At 38.3% G+C, this 21,707-nt stretch overlaps 1 protein-coding gene across 1 annotated transcript in view; it reads right to left on the minus strand.

The window, feature by feature from the left end:
- GRIN3A (glutamate ionotropic receptor NMDA type subunit 3A) overlaps positions 1-21,707 on the minus strand; it is a 164,925-nt gene that overhangs the window by 113,641 nt on the left and 29,577 nt on the right. The gene's annotated exons all lie outside the window — the stretch shown is intronic.

Genomic DNA, 21,707 nt, shown 5'->3' on the forward strand with positions numbered 1-21,707 from the left:
GAATTATTGATTCCTGACAACTGATGTCCTTGCTAAGAAAGTACCAAAGGGCGAATGATTTCTGATGTAAATGTCAGGGCTGATGCAACCAGTCTTAAATTTTTATCAGGCTTGCCTATCTTCTTATAGTTTGTCCCCTTCATGTACTCTATTTCTAACTATAGCTGTTATTAAGTTATTTGTTAAATTCTCCTTTCAGGTGAAATAATTAAAAGAAATCATGTTTGCTTTCCTTTAAAATGAATAGCAGGGAAATCTCAAAACAGTGAAGGTGGTGTGAAAAATGGATACATCCGTTTCTTAAATTTTAGCCTCTGAGAATGGCATTTTCAATATATGTGGTGTTACAGTCTACATGCTTGTGTTGCCCTCAAAGTCACGTTGAAATGCTAGTGCTCAATGTGATGGTATGAGGAGGTGAGGAGATGAGGCCTATCGGAAGTGACGAAGTCATGAGGCCAGAATCCTCATGAATGAGATTAATGCCCGAGACGCTTGAGAGAGCCCATCTGCCCCTTCTACTGTGTGAGTACATAGTGAGAAGTTGGCAAGCTGTGACCCAGAAGAGCACCCTTACTCGATCATACTGGCACACTGATCTCAGACTTCTAACCTCTAGAAATATGAGAAATCAATTTCTGTTGCTTACCAGCCGCCCACTCTGTGGTATTTTGTTAGAGCAGCCTGAATGGATTAAGACATACGGTATAATTAGCCATATATACATTGGCATGGTTCGGTACTGAAGGCTCGATGACATTTATGTCTACTGAGACTGTTTTTGCTGTGAAATGTGAAATGTGTGCCACTTAAACACATTTATGGAACTTCCGTCATGATTTCATCTACTTATGGAACTCACCAAATCAATGAAGGAAGAGTATCTTATTTGAAAAGTCACAAATTAATTGTACAGGTGAAGTGGAAATAGTTTTCCAAGGAATAAATTTGTTAATTGTTCTTCCTGAGAGCAGACATTTGACTTATTTATCCTTTAACATTGGCATCCCGAGAATGTTTAGCACAATGCCTTACACGTATTAGGTGCGCAATAAATATTGGCTGAATTGAACTAAACATGTTCCCACTGAAAATTATTAGACTACTGGACTATTTATGAGAACCTGGCAAACATTCAGGCAAATAATATATGTAGAGAAATGAGGAAGGCCTTCTCAATAAAGTGTGAAGTGCTGAACAAAAGGGATATGTGGCTTCCCCTTACCCACCAACATACATGTCCCAACAAATAGGATTTGAGCTGAAGTTTGAATTCTGTGAGGGAGTGAAAGAATTTTGATATGAGTGGATTAAGGAGTGGACTACGGGAGGAGGAAGACTATGGCCAAAGGCCCTAAATGAGAACAATCATGCTGGTAGGTAGAAAGAAGTTTTTAAAATTTGGTCTATGAATTTAACTTCTGTCCTTCAGCTTAAGATTTTAAGCAGGGTTTATAATGATAAATGCAGAACTTGTAGAGCATCATCTATGAGCAACACTCAACAGGGAGAGAAGAAATAAGCCCTTCTGGATCTTGGTTAGGTGCTAAGAGTTTAAAATGGAAGCCAGTGTTGATAATTGTAGGAAGGGCATGAGAAAATATGTCGCCTTTTTTTTAATATTAAAATTTAGTGACAAGATCAGATGTGACAGGCAAAAAGGGGAGAGGTGTTAGAAACCAGGAGACAGCATCCAGTAGGTAGTTCCTGGTTTCCAGGCTTAAGATGCCATATAAGATCTTGAGGTGAGAAGAATGGAAGCTTCACTTCCTCACTCCTACTACTGATTAATATAACTTCTTCCAGAGAGTTTTTCTCATCCTCTTCTGACTTTCTTCCTTTCTATTCCCTCCTCCATTTTAACCCTCTTCCAGAAGCAAAGAGGAATGGAAGGCAAACTCTACATTTAGCTGGGAGGAACAAAGTCTTCCCAACTATCTTCTTGGCATCAGCTCCCTATTCTGTTGCCAGCTTTCTTTCTAAAACATAAATATGACCATTTCATTCTTCTGCACCATAACCTCTGAGTCACCCAGAGAACAAATTTCAAAATCAGTAGTATGGCTTAGGAGGCCAATCCTAGTCTTTAACTTCACCTCCAACACCCCAAACATGCACACCAGGATGAGTCACAGCGGACAATTTATTTTTCTTGTATCAGATTAGGCATTTTCACACTTATGCTAGTTAGGTATGCTGGATCTCTCAACATCTCCAGGATGTTCTTTCCTGTGTTCATATTCATCCTTCAAATCTCAGCTCTTCTATGCAGACTTCCAGAAACTAGTTCATGTAGCATCTACTATTGTTTCTGCTACTGCTAAACTTAAATTTTTTATACTTAAAAAAATTAAAAATTGAAGTATAGTTGACAAAACTGCTGATCTTTTTTTTCTTACAATATTTTGGCCTGTTGATTTCCTGTAATGGTGAACTGAGTGTTTGTTCATTTGATTGTTCCTCTGACTCCTGACCAAGCAGGAATAATCATCTCATGTCTTTATAATGGTCTCATTTTGGTCATCCTTCTAATACAGAACTCTTCACACCATAATGCAGCTATTTGATTGTTTATCTCCCACACTAGACTAGAAGCTTCTTTAGAATAAAGAGCAAATAGCAGCCATCTCTTATCACACGGTTCTTAGTTCATAAGAGATAATATTTGTCAAACGTGGTTTTCTTTTGCTCACTTCAAGTCCTAGACTATGCTCATAATCCCTGCACTGAAAGACTAAGAAAAAGACCATTTCTAGCAGAGCTTCAAGAATTAGTATTGAACTAATATTGAACTAAGCCTAGTTGGAACAAAGGCCCATCCATATACTTCCTTAGGAGGGATTCATTAAACTGGTATGTGAGGAGCAAACTGTAATAAAGGCAGGGATGGAAGTCAAACTAGCTAATCATATTGAGCATTTAGCACCAGACAGAAACAAATGCATTTGGCATGAGAGTGAAATGGTAATAAAATGAAGGACAACCTCCCCTCCCCACCTTGGATAATTATTAATCCATATAATCACACTCATCTCTACAAACAATTCTATTAAGAAATTCCAGTTGTTGAAGTTAATCCTTTATAAACCTGAGGAACACCATCCTTCAAACAAATATTTATGAAATAATAGTTTGGAAACACCCAGTGATATTATATTTATCTAGCCATCTCAGATGCAGCATCTCCCAATTTTTTGCCATATAATAATAATAAAAGCACAGGTGCATCCAAGTGCCTGTGCACCCGCGTGCATGCACGCGCGCGCGCACACACACACACACACACACAGACATGGAAGCTTAGAACACTAAAATCCAAGCCTAAAAGTAAAACTTCCATCAAAATCTGGGACAAAATTTAAAAAAGACTCATCAAACCAAATTGAGAATCAAAAATCTATGTTTTACATATAGTTTTCTGTTTGTAAAAGAGCAAACCCATGGCCTGAAAGAAGATAAACTTAAAAATATTTTTTTAATGTTTATTTATTTTTGAGAGAGAGAGACAGAGCACGAGTGGGGGAGAGATAGAGAGAGATGGAGACACAGAATCCAAAGCAGGGTCCAGACTCTGAGCTGTCAGCACAAAGCCCCACATGGAGCTAGAACCCATGCACTGTGAGATCACAACCCGAGCCGAAGTTGGACGTTTAATCAACTGAGCCACTCAGGCACACCAAGAAGATATACTGTTTAAAAAATAATTTGTGCATTGCTTACCTCCTAAATCAGAGATTCAATAACAAAATAACCTAAGAATTAGGAGGCATCTCTTAAACATGCAGACAGAGTGAAACTGCCTCATAAGTGCATTTAATTTATATAAATTTTTAAAATAAAGACAATAGAGGAAGGTAGGGAGAGAGACAATGTGTTAAATAGTACTGATAATTCTCACTCCCCTGAATGAGTGTACTCTTTATTATATATGAAATGTTATATATTACATATTGTAACATATGCATATTATTGCACAAAGTTGTGTACACAAAACCATATATGCCAAACTAAATAGATAATTTAAATGGCCTTCAAATATAATTTTCCTACTTGTTGAACTGAATCTTTATTTCTACCTAAGATGACATGCTACTTCACTCCATTGATTTTTAAGATTTTATTCCCATCATAATCTGTTTCTACATTATTTTGGAAACTTAAATTCCCAAAAGTATAGGGCGAAAATGGTCAGGTTGAAATGCACTCATGGAATGAAATCTCAACAAGTTAAGTGCAGAGCCGGAGGGAGAGAGGGGTTGCCAAGGTGGCAATGTAGTTGCCAGTGTCCGAGGACTGCAAGAACGTCCTAGAATCATTCAATGGTGTAAGGAAAGATTGCTTCACCTGCTATGATCAGACTAGATTTAAATATTAAAGTCATTAAATACTAAAATAATTAAAAATTTAAAATCCCACAGAAAGTAAAATCAGACAAGAATGGTAAGAAAACTTGGAAACAGGAAAATGATAGAGGGGTCTTGCCTTAAAAGATATTGGAATACACCGGAATATACAATTTTTATCAAATAATAAATAAAACAAGGAAGTACTAACAAAAAGATTAACAGGTCAATAAGTAGAACAGATGTGTTAATGTTTGTAAAGAAGTACATTCATTTAGGTGCGCCTGGGTGGCTCAGTCGGTTAATCGTCCGACTTCGGTTCAAGTCAAGATCTCACAGTTCATGGGTCCGAGCCCCAGGTCAGGCTCTGTGCTGACAGCTCAGAGCCTGAAGCCTGCTTCAAATTCTGCGTCTCCCTCTCTCTCTGCTCCTCCCCAACTCATGCTCACTCTCTCTCAAAAATAAATAAAAACATTAAAAAAAGAAGTCCATTAATTCAATGGACTATATTAATGTATTATAGGTTGCAAATCATAAAGGAATATGCAAGAAACATACACAAGATTAGAAGTTGAGAAAATATGGGCGCCTGAGTGGCTTAGTCGGTTAAGCGTCTGACTTTCGCTTAGGTCATGATCTCACGGTTCATGAGTTCGAGCCCCGCGTCGGGCTCTGTGCTGACTGCCAGCTCAGAGCCTGGAGCCTGTTTCAGTCTGTGACTCCCTCTCTCTGACCCTCCCCTGCTCACGCTGTCTCTCTCTCTCTCTCTCCTAGAAATAATAAATAAAAAAAAATTAAAAAAAAAAGAAGTTGAGAAAATAGATCACTACTAAGATAATTTGATTTAAATTCCTAAATCTACCATATGTTAAAAATCAACTCCAGACCATTTAAGAGTTAAAATGACAATGAGAAATCATTACAAGATAGATCTGATTGGTACGTAAGTCTCAGAAATCACAGTAAACTAAACATTACAATATATCTTATTTCTAGCATTAAATACTTATCATAAACAAACCCAAAGGGGACATAAGAAATAAGAGAATATGTGCAACAAATCTGAATAGACAAAGAGTTAATGTTCACAAAATATGAAGAACATTTACTGATCAATCAGGAAATAGAATCCTCAACTGAGCACTCATTAGATCAAGAAAAATAATTTTAAGCTCCTACTGTAAGCCATGCCGCTGTAAGAAATTTCCCATTGCCTGTATAGAGGGTGAGAGATAGACTATACATAGGTATGGAGACAAACAGGCACCAATTATAAATGATCAAAATTTCTGTCAATGAAACTAGTAGGGAGTGGCAAGAGTGGGCAAGAATGGGCAAACGGGAAGAGGGTCTGAAGAAAAGTGTATTAATTATGATTCACAGGGTAGGTGGATGCAAGCATCCATATTACACGAGCACTCTGAAACTGAGAATTTAGCAAAACATAAGGAATGTATATAAAATGACTAATCGCTATATATAGGTAAACATATATAAGGATTTATAAAAACATAGACACTTAACTAAAATCGTGGTTTCATTTTGACCATCTGTTCTCCAACTAGGTACTATCTTTCTAGTCCCAGATAAACGGCTGGAGCCGCCACCTGCTTCTGTGTTCCTTTTCATTCTTCACTCTCCTGTTTTGTAGTGTCTGCAACATTTCCCTTAAGTCCTACATGATGAGGGAGCAGGAGGCAGGCTGAGGGGCAAAGCACAAGCCAGCACCCCACCCCCACCCCAGGTTGGATCTGTGTGATATTTCTTGGATGCTCCTGACCACCCAGAACAAAGGAAAGGGGTTTAAGTGCTTGCCATAGTAATGTGGGAAACTAAGGCAGATGAAAAATTAAATTCCCTTACTGCCTACATCCCATTGACAAGTCCTTGAAACCGGCAGAGTGACCTCCCTCTGGGGGCTCAGCTGCCTCGATGATGACACTTTGCTAGGGGTAAAAGAGAACCTTAGCTTAACGTTATCCCAACCTCAAGGATCGTGTAAGCCTACATCCTTTATCTCAACTACCCCACAACACATGCTGGCAATCATACTCCAAGCTTATGGCCCCCTGATATATAAACCCCCTGAGGTTTTATTAAATGGTAATAAATGGCATTTTGCTAGCAACAGCTAACCCCTCAAGGGCCTGGAAACCTTGTTTCCAAAATTCCTTAGAGACTTACTCCATCCCTGACCCCCTCCCAGCCTGAGGGTATATAAGGAGATACCAGTCAGGACCCTAGTGCTGTTCTTCCTGCCCATGGGTCCTGTCCCCATGCTTTAATAAAATCACCTTTTTGCACCAAAGACGTCTTCAAGAATTCTCTCCTGGTCATGGCCTTTGGACCACCCCATCACCACCCCAAAACTTCATCACTAAACACTCCTTGCTGGCTTGACTACTGCCTTCTTCAGTCAACTGAAGGCAGTAAGTATAAGGGTTAGGGTTTAGTAGCCTGGTAAACTACTTTTGGGGTGCCTGCCTGGCTCAATTGGTAGAGCACGCACCTCTTGATCTCAGGGTTGTGAGTTCAAGCCCCATGCTGGGTGTAGAGATTACTTAAGGAAATTTAAAAACAAAAGTATTGTTTAAAAAAATCACAACTACTCTTAAGTTCTGGCTCCATCATTTATGAGCCAAGTGGCCTTCTGCAAGTCACTTAGTGTTTCTGAGTCATAAATTCTTCTTCTCTGAAAGGAGGCTCATTCTACCTCCTCCCTTACGGATTCACTGGGAGAATTAAATGTGAGAAGGTGATAATGCATGCAAAGTGCCTGGCACAGCAAGAGGGCCTAGTAAGAGGGAGCTGTTACAATTTGCTTAGAGTGAAGTCATTGTGATGGAAGTGCTTGTTTTTAGTGACTGTAATGTAATTTTTTTTCTTTGCTATTGTTCTTTTTCCTTTTGTCTATTTTCACACAACAGCCCCTGCAATAGGCATCTTTTACAAATACCAATTACACCAACTCCCTAGCAGGAAAACAGCAGTTCTGTCTGGCTGGAGGAGGCTATTTATTTGGGAGACATTTGCTCACGGCAGAGTACCTGCCTCCCACACCCCCTGCTACGCCTCCCATGAATCCCTCCCCAGACTCTTCTTTCTTTGGTACTGGTTCTAGTGTTACTTCTACAAGTTAAGGAATTTTTGGCGCCAACTGCTGGAAACCCTCCATCAATCTTTGTTCTTCCTGAGAGCACAGATTCGGCTATTTTCTGGATCAGTGTAAGTTTCAAAAACAGGATTGGCTGCAGTAAAGGGCCTGTCAGATGCTTTGAGACGCTCCCTGACAGAAGAAAAGAGGTAATGAAGCCAGGTTTGCTTTGAGAGTGAAGAAAGGGTGAAATTCTCTCAGCTCTTTCCTGGGCAAGCAAACCACTCAGTTTTGCCTTCTAGGCCAAAGCTCGGAAAGCTCAAATGAGCATAATATTTCCACTACTTTTAACAGAGATGAAATTCCCTTCCTTTCAAAAGCCTGCTGATGACTGAAAGTGTTCAAGGGGCTCAGAACTGGCGTTCTCTGGTCTTGCTTCTCCGCAGCCAAAGAGGCTGCTGGAGGCTGGTGGTTTCTCATTATCTTACACCTCATTTGACCTATATTATAGGTCTTTTTTTTTTTTTCTGAAAATTAAAGCTGATTCCTTTAGAAGCCCAGGCTTTTAAATAAATTAACTGTTTTTTTTACTGTTACATTAGGGATTCAGGCAAACAAAAGGCATAGTCCCTGCCCAGAAATTGTAATCTAATAATAATAATACAAATGAAGAGCTAATATCTACCAATGGCTTTAGTGCTATATGCATATTGTCTTATTTTATCCTCACGATGACCTCAAGAGGTGAATACAATGATTAGCCTTCTTAAATAAATGACAAAAGTGAGGCTCAGAAGGAGTAATTTTTCCAAGGTTGCACAGCTGCTAAGAAATAGAAGCCTTGATCCAAAATCCAACTTTGTAGGACAGGAAAGCCTGTGCTTTTGGCTTTTCTCTCCTACTCCTTCCACTTGAGAAGAATATCACATGAAGCAGAGTACTGACATTTATAGATTTAATATTTATAGTTCTGCTCATTTGCAAGTACTCCTAAAGGCTCATGGAAGGAATCAAGTCACTTTTAAGGTGTGTCACGGCATGGGTTAGAATGACCGTCCTCTGTGGGGGGCCCCGGGAGGCCCTGGGGGTGCTGGCCTGCTGCCCCGCTCACACACGGCTTCCTAGCAGTTTTCTTCATTCATCCTGCCATTTGTAGCAACTCTTGTGAGATGACAATACTTGTATTTCTTCATTAACAGCAATTTAACAAAGAAAGCCAGTTTTATAATTAATGAAATCAATTTTGTGTTTGGTAGAATAAGAAAAGTTTGGAAAGGCTCACACATTTTTCACTCAGAGTCTACTGAATTTCATGGTTGAAACTATAATCTATAATGGTGGTCAACTATTATGTATGGGGATGTCAGTAATGATCTTGGAACATATCCCTCGGGATTTTTGAGTGATATATAAGACAACATATAACAAAGTAGTAAAATACAATGAATGCTTCAGAAGTTAGGATTATGGAAGCATGGTGCAATTGGCATAATATTACCACATGCCTAATGTGTAGGAAATATCTGGTAAGTATCAGCCTTATTATTATTATTATTATTAGCATTGTGAATAAAATTAGCACACTTCCATGAGCTGGCATAGTTAATCCTTCCTTGGTGACTCACACATTCTGATGTCAGCACTAGTCATTATACCAGGCTGCAAGAACCACGATGTCTTTGGGGGCTATGGCGTCAGTGGGTGTCCATGTTGACTGAGCCAAGTAGAGCTGAACTTACGACAATGCAAGAACTCTTGAGTCTCTTCAGAAAGTGTATTTTCTCACTTTCTTGCCACAGTGTCAGGCGATCTATTATCCCTTTTCACTGTGTCAGTATGCCCACCTTCATCAACTTCTTGCAGCCCCTTTAACAGAGAAAAAGGGCACAACTCTCATGTCACAATTTTGTCTAAAATAAAAGGATAAAATATATCAATACCATCCTATAAGCAAAATGGATCAGCTTTAGCAGTATTAAGGATGCTGTGGACTGAACTTGAGATCAAGACTGTTCTGGGGATTGTGGTTTCCATTTCTTCAACTGTAACAAGAGACTAATAGTCAACCAACTACCTCAGGCCAGTGGGAGACCTCACGATGTTATGCATGTGAAGGTGCTTTTATGCACCTTCTATGAAAATAGAAGACAAGATGTGTTTGTGTATTTGTTTCCTGGATAGTGGGGGGTGGCAGGATCAATAACCTAGAGAGAAGTAAAGGAAGCATTTCTGGAGTAGGATATTTTTTGTTTGTTTTTATGTCTTCAACTATATAGAAATTATCATATATAACATAACGTAACGTAACGTAACGTAACGTAACGTAACGTAACGTAACGTAACGTGGGAAGCTTTCCAGAGAATGAGCTTTGAGTAATTCTGTGCAACCTCTGGGGTAGGATATTAAAGCTAGATTTAATTGTCATATTCTATGCCAACTTTTTAAAGTTCATCTCCAAAATGACAAGATTATTTGTTATATTTTAAGAACTTATGGAATAAAAATGTTAGTTTAACACTAATTTTAGTTACTATTTCACCACCCAGGTTTTGGTCAAAGTAAGTAATATTTGAATGAATGTACACATTTATATGTATCAGCAGGCAGATGATTTAGAAGATAATTAAAATTTATTGAAGTGTTCAAACTATTGTTATAGACACTCTCGGTGACAAACTCTGGCATATTTTCTTATAATGGGAACTATTGAAATGTGCACCAGATAATTAAACTGTCTAGCATGCAAGTTAAATTTCCTATGGAAATTTGATTACTGTATGTCAATGCAGCTTGAAACTATTATTAAGAGATGGCTTATGTCACATGCTAATTTGCTTTATTACAGTAAGAATGAAAACTCAGCTAAATGCTGATTATTTCTATTTTTAAATACCCTCCAGAACTGACACCACAGTTGACACAAGCTTTTTTTCTCAGTTCCTTAAGCCAGGTTTTTGTTTGTTTGTTTGTTTTTTGTTTTTTTGTTTTGTTTTGTTTTTTACTGACACAAGTATATGTTTTGTACACTTAAACCATGGTTCAACTAATTGTGATATAATATGGCTTTTATATATACTGGTTTAGCATCCTGGATTAATTTCATAATTATAAAATCAGTTTAATTGCATAAAATCAGCTTCTTATTTCATTTGAAAATTTAAAAATTTGTATAGTCTCACATTCATTGCTGCTACCAGACACTGACCAGTATAACACTATAAGGAGTATTGGCATGCCATTAAGCAGTATCTCAGTAAATTTTCATTTTAGTACCTTATTTCAAAACCTGTGATCCACTAATAATGATTAAGTCTTACTGCAATGACATTTTATTTCACTTGCATTGCTAGGCACACATTAGCATAATTAATTCTTCATACCTTTCAAATCCAGGTTCAAAGTAAGAAGGCATTGGGAAAATTGAATTTAGTTCTTAAAGTTCCTAGTCACAGAGGCAGTACTTTCTTATGAATTAGTGATCAAATTCAAGGGCTCTTTAAGCAGTTCTGGTGACCTCAGGTCCAGGACAATGAATCCTGAATGAATGGGTCTATGTTCTTTCAGAATGGTTCATGTGAGTATTGTCAGTGATTACAATATGAAAAAAGACCTAGTTGGCTAGTCATCAAATTTAAGATTTGAATTGCATCTGCCCCTGTTGTGAACTCACTTGTCAAATTATTGTCAGTATCCATTCAAGCTCATTAATAATCAGATAGGGCACTATCAACTATTAAGTTGGAAATAGCTACCGAAAGCCAATTAGTGTACTTATGATTTTATCATTTTGTTTGGAAAGGACCTAAAGTTTACCTAACCCAAACTCCTGTACAGTTTAAAGAATGCTATAAATTAAAGGGTAAGAATGAGTTAAAGGCATTTCTCAAATTAGGAAGGTTGCTAGTTTATTTAATTGAGGTGGTCTGTCTTCCTTATGATCTTAAATGGATATGACTACATTTTAATATTTATGAATACCTGTTTGTGTTTAATTTTATCTCCTGAATTTTAAAGGAAGGATTTAGTCTCAGCCCAAACTTTCACACTCTAATTTCTCTCTGTAGTGCTTAACCTATAAATAACTGCCCTTTATAAGAGCGGTATAAAGAGTGCATTGATCTATGAATTCAATAATTTTTCTTCCCCACTGTGACAAACATATATAATCACATCATGTCTTGAGAGCACAGAAACATTAATTACTAATATATTTAATGCTAAAAAGAATCAAATCAAATGCAATGAATTTTCTGGGTTTCCAACTGATTTACTGTATGAGCCCTGGAATTATGTCCTTCTGGAATTATTTCCCATCCATGTATAGTCATTCTGTTCACATATTTTTAGCCTCTTTTGGCATTATTTTCTTTGTAACTCTTGCATGTCATACCAAAAGCTTTTAAAATGGGAAGGACCTTCAAAGCCCATCATTATGTTTTCTAAGTCGGATGTGTAGCACACAGACCCAAAAAGAGAACAGGGACCGCGAGAGGCCCTTGTTTTTTCCAGGAAAAAAAAAAAAAAGGAGATAACTATGCCTTTATAATATAGACCAGCACTCAAAAGGCTGAGTTCACAATGTCAATGGTTTTCTCTCCTTTCTGCGTGTGCCCTGGATGATCCTGGAGAGCTCTGATATCCTATCTCATGCCTCCCTTCCCAGACTACACAGGATCCGTCAGAGCAGACAGTGACATCTCTATGTATTCTAGCCCTCATGCTAATGTCCTCTGAAGCAAAGCAGTGGTGTCATCTTGTCCTGTTTATTCAATTGTCTAAATATATCAGTTTCCTTCTATCTTGGAAGCCATCCCCCAAACCTGGAAACCACCAAGTGCTCCAGATGTGTTGCTTCCACATGCGTGAGTGGGTCATTCTCTCCACCCAGAACACTCCTTACCTCTCTCTTGGCCTCACACACTTACAGCCTGCAGTTAAACATTGCTAACTTGCTTCATCCTCAAGTGGTATTGCTTGCCTCACTTTTATATGCTGACCTTCCACACTCAGTACATCCCCCAATTATTTATTACATGGCATAGTTATTATTCCTTTCCTCATTTCTCTCCTTCCCTGGACTATTTGGGGGCTAGATGTATTGTGTCTTATAGTAAAATCCTGAGCAACAGTGCCCAGAAAACAGACACTCACTGCGAAGATGTGTTGGTTGAATGAATAAATAGCGGTGTGTAGTTTAAATTTAGACAGAGAAGCCTGACCGTTAGCTGAGATGTGGGTCTCTTTCTTATGAGTCATTTTCCTTACTATTTGACTAATGGGGTTTCTCTCTAAAGGCAAGAGTAATTACGATCTGCCTTCCCATAAAACCTTATCCTTCCAGATGACACAAATATTCTCTGATGTCAATCACAAAAGTGGCACTTGAATGCTGACAGCATTGACAGAACTGCTCGAGTGCTTATGTGCCCAAGGCACTGTTTAGAAATACAAGTGCATCGTGACATGGGCAAACTGAATGTGTGTCACTCATATTCTTTACACTAAAGATGGTTGCAGGGACATATTTATTGTGCTTTATAAATTATTCATAATTGACTTTGTTTAAATGTGCAACACTGATGCACTTAAAACAGAGTCGAATATACAAAGGTATCAATATGGAGGCCACTGTTCGGTTACTCATCTGTTACTTAAAGTGAAGTAACAGAACAGACCCTCAGAAACGAGGCTGCTATCTCAGTGACCAACTGAGAATGGTGTTCTAACAAAGTAAATGGAAAGGATAGTAAATAAGAAAGGCTATGGAAAAGAAGAGCACAGATAAAGGAAGATGATAGAAGTCTTATCAGGATTTTGAAACTTAAAATAACACACCTATTATTACTATGCACAACCGAAAATATGAGCATTTAGCACAAAAAAGCAAGTCATCAGGCTTCTATTTGCTTGAATTCAGAGACACAGCTATACGTGGCATAGAGGATGGGAGAGGGGAACGTGGACAACCAAATTACAGTACAATTCTTGCTGCTCCTTTTTTATGCAAAGTGAGAACACTTCCCCCGATGGCTGATTCTTTTTCAACATCCAGGTCAGCTCCAATTTCTACTTAACATTAGCAGCCTCCTCACTGCATCACCCACCATCAAATCACCCACCATCAAATCTACCTTCGTAGAACACAACTTCCTCTTCTCGAGCACTGGTCAGTGATGGAAAGTACCTTATTTGTTGATGGGTTTGTTGAACATTCTCTCCCCATGAAACTGAAAGTTTCTAGAGAATCCGGAAACGACTTCTCGGGGCCTAGAATAATGTTTAAATGGCATTTGACAGCTGACTAATGCTGACTCGAGATGTCTCTTTATCACATATTAAAACTTGTCTCTTCAAAAATATACATATTTATTTATTTTTGAAAGAGAGTGAGAGCGAGTGCGGGGGAGGGACAAAGAGACAGGGAGAGAGAGAATCCTAAGCAGTCTCTGCACTGTCAGCTGAGAGCCCGATGTGGGACTCTAACTCACGAACCATGAGATTATGGCCTGAGCGGATATCAAGAGTCAGTCGCTTAACTGACTGAGCCACCCAGGCACCCCTAAAATGTGTCTTTCTACTAAAAACCTTCAAAAGCTGATTTTGTTTGACTGATAAGACATATCCTAGAAATTGTCCTTGTGGAATTAGTTTGGAGTGGGTGACCTATAGAAATCTGTCTTTCTTTGCTACCTCTGTCTCCATCCAAGCCCATCTGGGGCTCCCTTTCCCTCCATGTCCACTCCCATCCCTGTCTCTGTATTGATCTTGATCTCTACCTTGTCTCTAAATTTCATTATCTCAACATTTACCTCCTTTTGTGGCCATATTTCTAGTTTTCTCTCTTGTTTAAACACAGGGAAAGGCCTTTCTTTAAAAGGAGCATACTAATGTCAAGTGACTGTATTTACTAGAAACAATTATCATTGTATTCAAACGGTTTGCTGCTATGGCTATTGTCCTAAAAAGATGAGGCCTTTTAAATATTATTTAAAAAACTCATTATGGCACAGCTCTTTACTGCAAAATTGGTTATCTGTGGATGGAAATCATGTTTCCTAAAATATTCTCATATAGTATTTCCTGATAAAATAGGGCTTGTTCATTCAGTACCTTAATGTAATGTTACGGAGGCAAAATTTAATCCTTTGGTGTTTGAGGTCATATTCACTTCCAGTATCTCATATTTCTAGGCGCTCTCTCTCTCTCTCTTAAAGTTTATATATTTATTTATTTTGAGACTATACTATATATAGTCTCTCTCTCTATATAGATATATATGTATATAAATAAATATATATGTATATATATATTTAAAGTTTATATATTTATTTATTTTGAGAGACAGAGAGAGAGAGAGAGAGAGGAGAGAGAGAGAGACCACAAGCAGGGATGAGACAGAGAGAGAGGGAGAGAGAATCCTATGCAGACTCTGCACGCACAAGCTGTGAGATCATGACCTGAGCAGAAACCAAGAGTCGGATGCTTGACTGACCGAGCCCCCCAGGAGTCCCTTAGATATATATTTATTCAGAAAATATTTGTTGGAAATTGCTACTATGTGCCAGGCACGGTTACATATATTGGGACCATAATGGGAATGAATAAAACAGACATGCCCTTTGTCTTAAAGTCTCAGGGGGAGGCAGATATTTATAAAATTAAACATTGGGGCACCTGGGTGGCTCAGTCGGTTAAGAATCCAACTTCAGCTCAGGTCATGATCTCAGGGTTTGTGAGTTCGAGTCTCGCATCAGGTGAGCTTGAGCGCCATTTCAGGCTCTGTGCTCATAGTCCAGAGCCTGTGTGGGGTTCTCTCTCTCTCAAAACAAACAAACAAATAAACAAAATAGTTTAAGATTAAAAAAACAAAAAATGATAATAGGTAACACTTATTGGATAAACGTTCACTGTGTGCCATGCAGTGTTCTAAGTGTTTTGCAAATTTGAAAAAAACTTTTTAAGAATGTTTATTTATTTTTGAGAGAGTGCGAGTTAGGGAGGGGCAGAGAGAGAAGGAAACACAGAATCCAAAGCAGGCTCCAGGCTCTGAGTTGTCAGCACAGACCCTGACACAGGGCTCGAACCCACAAATGGTGAGATCATGATCTGAGCCGAGTCGGATGCTAAACTGACTAAGCCACCCAGGTGCCCCTAAGTGTTTTACAACTATTAATTCATTCAATCCTTACAACAATTCTATGATGTAGGGTAACGTGTCCATTTTAGAGAGAAAGAAATTAAGGGCATACAACTGGTAAGAAGGCAAGAAGGGATTCAAGATGAGTCTCTAGAAGCCATCCTTTTAAACACATTTCGCTGCCTGGTGTGACTTATTAAAAAAAAAAATGAGAGATGAGATTCATTCCAAGTAAATTTATAATTTTAATGATAAGTTCCATGAACCTAAAGAGAATGGAGAAATATTTCAGAGTGACCTAGTCTGGGAAGTCAGACAAGATTTTCTTAGAGAAAAGGTGTTAGAATTGAGATGGGAAGGATTTAATCAATTTATATTTAATTCCCTTCAACTCAGTTCTGCCCAACCTAATCCTTCTAGAACCATCTTTTCAAAGGATTACAGAGGCTCCTCACTGACAATTTGGTAGTTAATTCATCCTTCTGACCTTTCCACTTTCTGCAAAATAATCAATCTCTGCTGTTGCTTAACATATTGCAAAGTCAGAACAAATGAATATGGGTCAGATGCACGTAAAAACTCCCTGGGTGGCCATGGTATGTCTCGGGATGAATATGAATTCAGGATGAATGTGATGCCTTCAGGAATAACCCTAAGAAGTAAACAATGTTTACTATGATTCTTTTGTAACCCATTCTAGCCACTTGTAGATAAAGCTACAGCTTGGAGAGGAATTATTTAAGAACACAATCAGATTATGCAATCAGAGAGCTGTAAGGACTGACGTTATTGCATTTAATTCATGACACATTATGTAGTAAACCATTTCAGGGAAATGGAGCCTCTCCTTTTAATGCAGGTCATTAGGAAAACACTCCTCACTGTCCATGTGGCAGAACACTAGAATGTGCTGCCAGAGGAGGTCATCACAGGTTCTTTTTAAGCAACAGCTCATTTAATTCCCAGATAGGCTAGGAAGCTTCAATTTGTTCTTTGGACACAGGTTTCATTCTTCAGCCCAGCACTTATCTAAAAATGTAGAACGCTGCACACAAGGGAGACCAAGAGAAAGAACGAGAACGAATGTGTTGCCAAATGACCAAATTTTATAGTCTCTCAAGTCTGAGAGGATTGATCTCCTTTTTTTTTCACTTGCACATGAAATTTACAGATTTCAGAAAAGAAATCACAGACTTGTAATGAGGTGCTGAGACTAAATCAGCAAATGAGAAGCAAGAAACATCCAGACAGCAATTATTCAACAGCCACTGAAATTTGCAAAAGATGCCAGTATCTCCCAGGAGAGCAAACAGTCATGATGTTGAAATGTCAACTGTGGAAATAGTATGTTAAAAATGCAGTGCAAAATTTCCCAGCAGTGTATTTTGTCTTATGGAGTGTAGCATCTTGCACAATAGTCCATAAGTAGCCCGAGGGTTGTAGCAACATCAGCAGAAACCTCTATTTCTCTGTCCATGGTAATAGTTAATGAACTGGACTGGAGACACACTTGCTAGCTTAATTTATTATCACCAATAACTGTTTACATCTAATACGGTTAAACAACAGAACTCAATCCAAATCCCATATATACCCATCTGACCCCTCTTCTTTATGGCTAGTTTACTGTGAGATCCTGCATATCTTTGGCACAGCAGAGAGGCCTCCCTTTTGACTGCCCTTGTGATGCCGTCTTCATATGTGTTTTAAAATATCCCAGATTGGCAGCTTCTCATATATAAGATAAAGGTATAGAGGGGGCTCATATTACTCTAAAAATAGACTAATTATTAATAGGTTAAGTAAGCACTGTTTTTATTTTTAGATTTTTACAAATGCTCCCAGTCCTAAGAGAGACATTTTGAACACTGCATTTAAGATAATATTGGTCCAATTGTTTGCATTCTTAACTCTAGCAGACAATCTATACTAAGGATTTTGGATTAGACAGTGAACTTTTACTTCTCTCTCGGAATGCTGGGTACCTCCAGCAAGGGTGAGGTTCGACTCTCCCCACATTGAATATTTCTGCAGAGGAGGAGAGTGGAAAGGAGCATGAAGCGAGAAGTTGCCCACTTCTTTTTTTGATAGTTCTTTGCAAGACCTTCTTTTAAATGTTACCAATTGTATCTTGCTGAGTATCTGGTGAAGAAAGGAGGCAGTTTCTCAATGCAAAATGTTGCGGTAGAGGTGGTGCTGAGAGGTACTAAACATATAATGGATTTAGATAAAAAGAGAATGAGAACAACCCTACCATTTAGATGAAGAATGTAAAATGAGTTCGCTAATGAGGATAAAATATTTTTCATTCTAAAGGGTCCTGAGGCCATGTCAGTGATTGAGTGCTAAGAGTAGTCAATAGATCACTAAGTGACTAATGCAATCGCATTCTAAGACTTGAATAGCTAATTGGATTTTATGATTTTCAGAGATTTAACATTACTTATTATGGGCAAGGGGTTGTCCAATGGTTGGGGAGACAGGCATTATATGCCCTTTAAATATCTTTTTAAACAAGATAATGTGGTTTTTGTGATGGCTTTACAGATAGAGCCAATTAAAGCATATTTTGCTCCACGGACACTGGGGATCTATCTATGCAATAGTATTGCTAAGCCACAGTGTGGGAGTAGAATGCTCTGGATGAAAGGAGAGGTGGGGTACTGGGGAGGGGGTTAGCCCCCTAATGAGCTCAAGGTCATAGATATTAATATGGCCTAGGAATTACCTATATGATACCTACCATGACAGGGTTCTACTTTTATAATTATAATTAATAACGAGTGAGTCATTTTGATTTAGAGATCCAGAATTTATCATCTGCTTAAAGCATAAATCTTCAGAAATAATGGGATAATGATTTGTCTTATGCATTTCTATGGCTAGACTGACATTTTTATGCCAGATGAGTGAGCATCCAGCTCCAAAATTATAAGGTCTACTACACCAATGTTTCCCAAATGTTTATCGAAAGTCCTAAAAGTAACTTTGCAGATTTTCACATAAAATTTTGCAGTAAATCCTCAACAAATGAATATGTCATAGAACACATTTTATGAATCCCATATAATAGTAGAAAGCTCAAGATTAAAATTTTAACTGTCATAAATGTTTTCATAAACCTTTGAAAAAGATTCAAAATGACCACAGCACACAGGCAATTCTGAAATGCTCCAATGACCCTTGGCAATGGACCTACCCTTTTAACTGCATATTTTCCCCACCATAACCTGTATTGCAACTCTTTAAGTATTTTTTTTTCTCGGGGCGCCTGGGTGGCTTAGTTGGTTGAGCGTCCGACTTTCGCTTAGGTCATGATCTCGCGGTTCGTGGGTTTGGGCCCCGCGTCGGGCTCTGTGCTGACTGCCAGCTCAGAGCCTGGAGCTTGTTTCCGTCTGTGACTCCCTCTCTCTCTGACCCTCCCCTGCTCACACTGTCTCTCTCTTTCTCTCTCCTAGAAATAATAAATTTTAAAAAAAATTTAAAAAAATAAGTATTTTTTTTCTCTTTTGAAACTGATTTTTCCTGAGAAGATGGGTTGCTTAAGATTTCTAGAAGTTGGACAGGAATAAGGGAAGCTAATGATAAAGATGTTAACGTACTCAAGGTCAAATAGGTCTCAGAAAATGCAAACCATCTTTTCCAGAAAGAAATAAGATTATTTGTCCATCTCAGCAGCTTCCGGTGATAAGAAATAACATTTTAAGATGCCAAAGGGGTCATCTAGAGGCAGTTTTAAAGAATATATCATTTATTGAAACAGAGTACACCTTTCTGCTTATGGGATTTTGGTGGAATCTCCCTGGTTTTGTTGAGGCAGCAGAGCCTGGTGATTAGTCTCAAGAGAGGAGTCAGGACCTTTGGATTTTGAAGCTGGTAGCACAGTAGCTCACATGCTCGTTACTAAGCTCTCAGAAGCAGAAGCTCTGAATCCACAGTGATTCAGAGGACAGAGGACTGGACTTAAAATCAGCAAATTTCTTTTTAATACTTGCTTGGTAAAGCAGTCCACCTGAGGCTCAGTTTCTTTATAATGTCATTTGTAATTTGGGGGAGTAACACCTTCCTCCCAGAACTGTTGTAGGTGGTTGTGTGTATATGAGGTTATGTGAACTGAAATTACTTGGTAAATTGTAAATCCTTATCAAATGAGAGTGTCTGTTTTATTATACACATACCAGAAAAGGCCCATGCTCTATACCCAAGACCTAAAGGGAATGAGCCACTTAACCCTAAATTCATGCTGCACTTATTAAAATACCTCTTTCAGTTGTGATAGAGTCTGTTAGAAAATATAGGAATGGTATTTCTATAATCTATCAATATGATGGTATAAAGAAAGGACCTTTCAAAAAGTGTTACTTGCATATCCCAAACTTAAACTTATTCTATATACAGTTTTCTTTACTATTATTCCTCTTAATTGTTTTTCATGAAAATCCTTTGTTTGAATTCTGAATGAATCCCAGTCATTTGGGAGGCTAAAGGAACAGCCATAAAGGGATTAGATTAGAAGTACTGGCAGTGTCAATCCAGTCTTTAAAAACTGGAGACGTATTGGTGTGCCTGGGTGGCTCAGTCGGTTAGATGTCAGACTTTGACTTAGGTCATGATGTTGTGGTTTTTGAGTTCAAGCCCCACATAGGGCTCTGTGCTGACAGCTCAGAACCTGGAGCCTGCTTCAAATTCTGTGTCTCCCTCTCTCTCTGTCACTCCCCCATTTGTGCTCTCTCTCTCAAAAACATATAAGCATTTAAAAAAAATTAAAAGAAAACTGGAGAAGTACTTACAGGTAAACAATAACTGGAAGTCTGGGCAGAGTAGGGGTGGATGAGTGGAAACTAGGGAGCTAACATATTTAAGAATCTAAATCTCAACTGTCAAAAAAATCTTGAATAACAGATAATAGTGGCTTTGTATTCTTACCAAATTTCCTGTGTCAGAGAATGCTTCTTTTTTTTTTTTTTGAGTCTCAAACAGCAATACAAATTAAGATAAATATTCATTTATTGTTGCATGGGGAATGCCAAAATATGTGCAAATATTAGTAATCTTTTGCAGATATTAGTGGATATACTAAGGTTTGAAGGTGACTAATGTCGTAAGTCCATCTTCAAAAATGCAGTAATTTATTATCTATATATCTCTACTAGTCTAGAGATCTATGATAGGTTAATTCTTTCCAATTTCTACCCTGTTCCATAGATCCATATTATAACTCAGAGATTTCTATTTATGGCAAAAACATATAATCAGTTTATCCAAGGTGCTTTTCTAATGGAGAGGCTACTGAGGACAGTCAACCTTTGGTGATGAGGTACCTGAGGGAAGAATTTTGCCAAGTAATTACAGTGGCATTACAAGGCATAAAGTCAATTGGCAACTAGGCATTGTTCCAGGCAATCTGAAAGAACAAGTACATGGCCAAAGCAAATAATTCACATTAATATATTTTCCTAAACTTCGTATTGTCTGATTCAACTATCTGTTTAGTTCAGATGAATTGGAAAATTGCCCAGTCTCCACAGCTCTCAGCAGTTAGGCACACATGTCTAACATAATAAGTTAAATAATGAGTTAAATGTTGTGAAATAATAATTTTATTGAGAATAAAACAAAATCAAACAATGTTGAGCAAAGAGACATTAATTACTCACAAACACATCTCAGAGTTAGAAGAAATCACAGCATCAACGCCATACACAATAGGAGGCAGAGCTGCATAGAAACTTTGTGCTGGGAGCTGCACTGGCCTCACTGGATGACAGTCACAGTGAGGAAATGGCAGCGTCTGCACAGCTCCTGTCATGAGAAATGAAAACTGGTATCTCCTGCTACTACTGGCTCATGTTGGAAATGAGACTGCTGGTATGGACCAGGTCTCACAATATTCCAAATCAGACTGATATTCCCCACACAGATTCCTCATAAGGAAAAGCATATTCCTGCCTTTGAGATTTTAGATGAAAGCATTGTGGATGATTGTCAAAAGGCTCTTCCTACGGATGTTGCAGATCCAAGACTTACATAATAAAGGGGGCTAAGAACACAAGAGTTACAATGGAGTCTGGCCCTGAGACAAAGAGCCTAATTTAGAGTTAAGGACAGATATCCACCCCCCACCCAATTGTA

This window comes from Crocuta crocuta, unplaced genomic scaffold, assembly GCF_008692635.1.
Source record: "Crocuta crocuta isolate KB4526 unplaced genomic scaffold, BGI_CrCroc_1.0 scaffold211, whole genome shotgun sequence".
Classification (NCBI taxonomy): domain Eukaryota; kingdom Metazoa; phylum Chordata; class Mammalia; order Carnivora; family Hyaenidae; genus Crocuta; species Crocuta crocuta.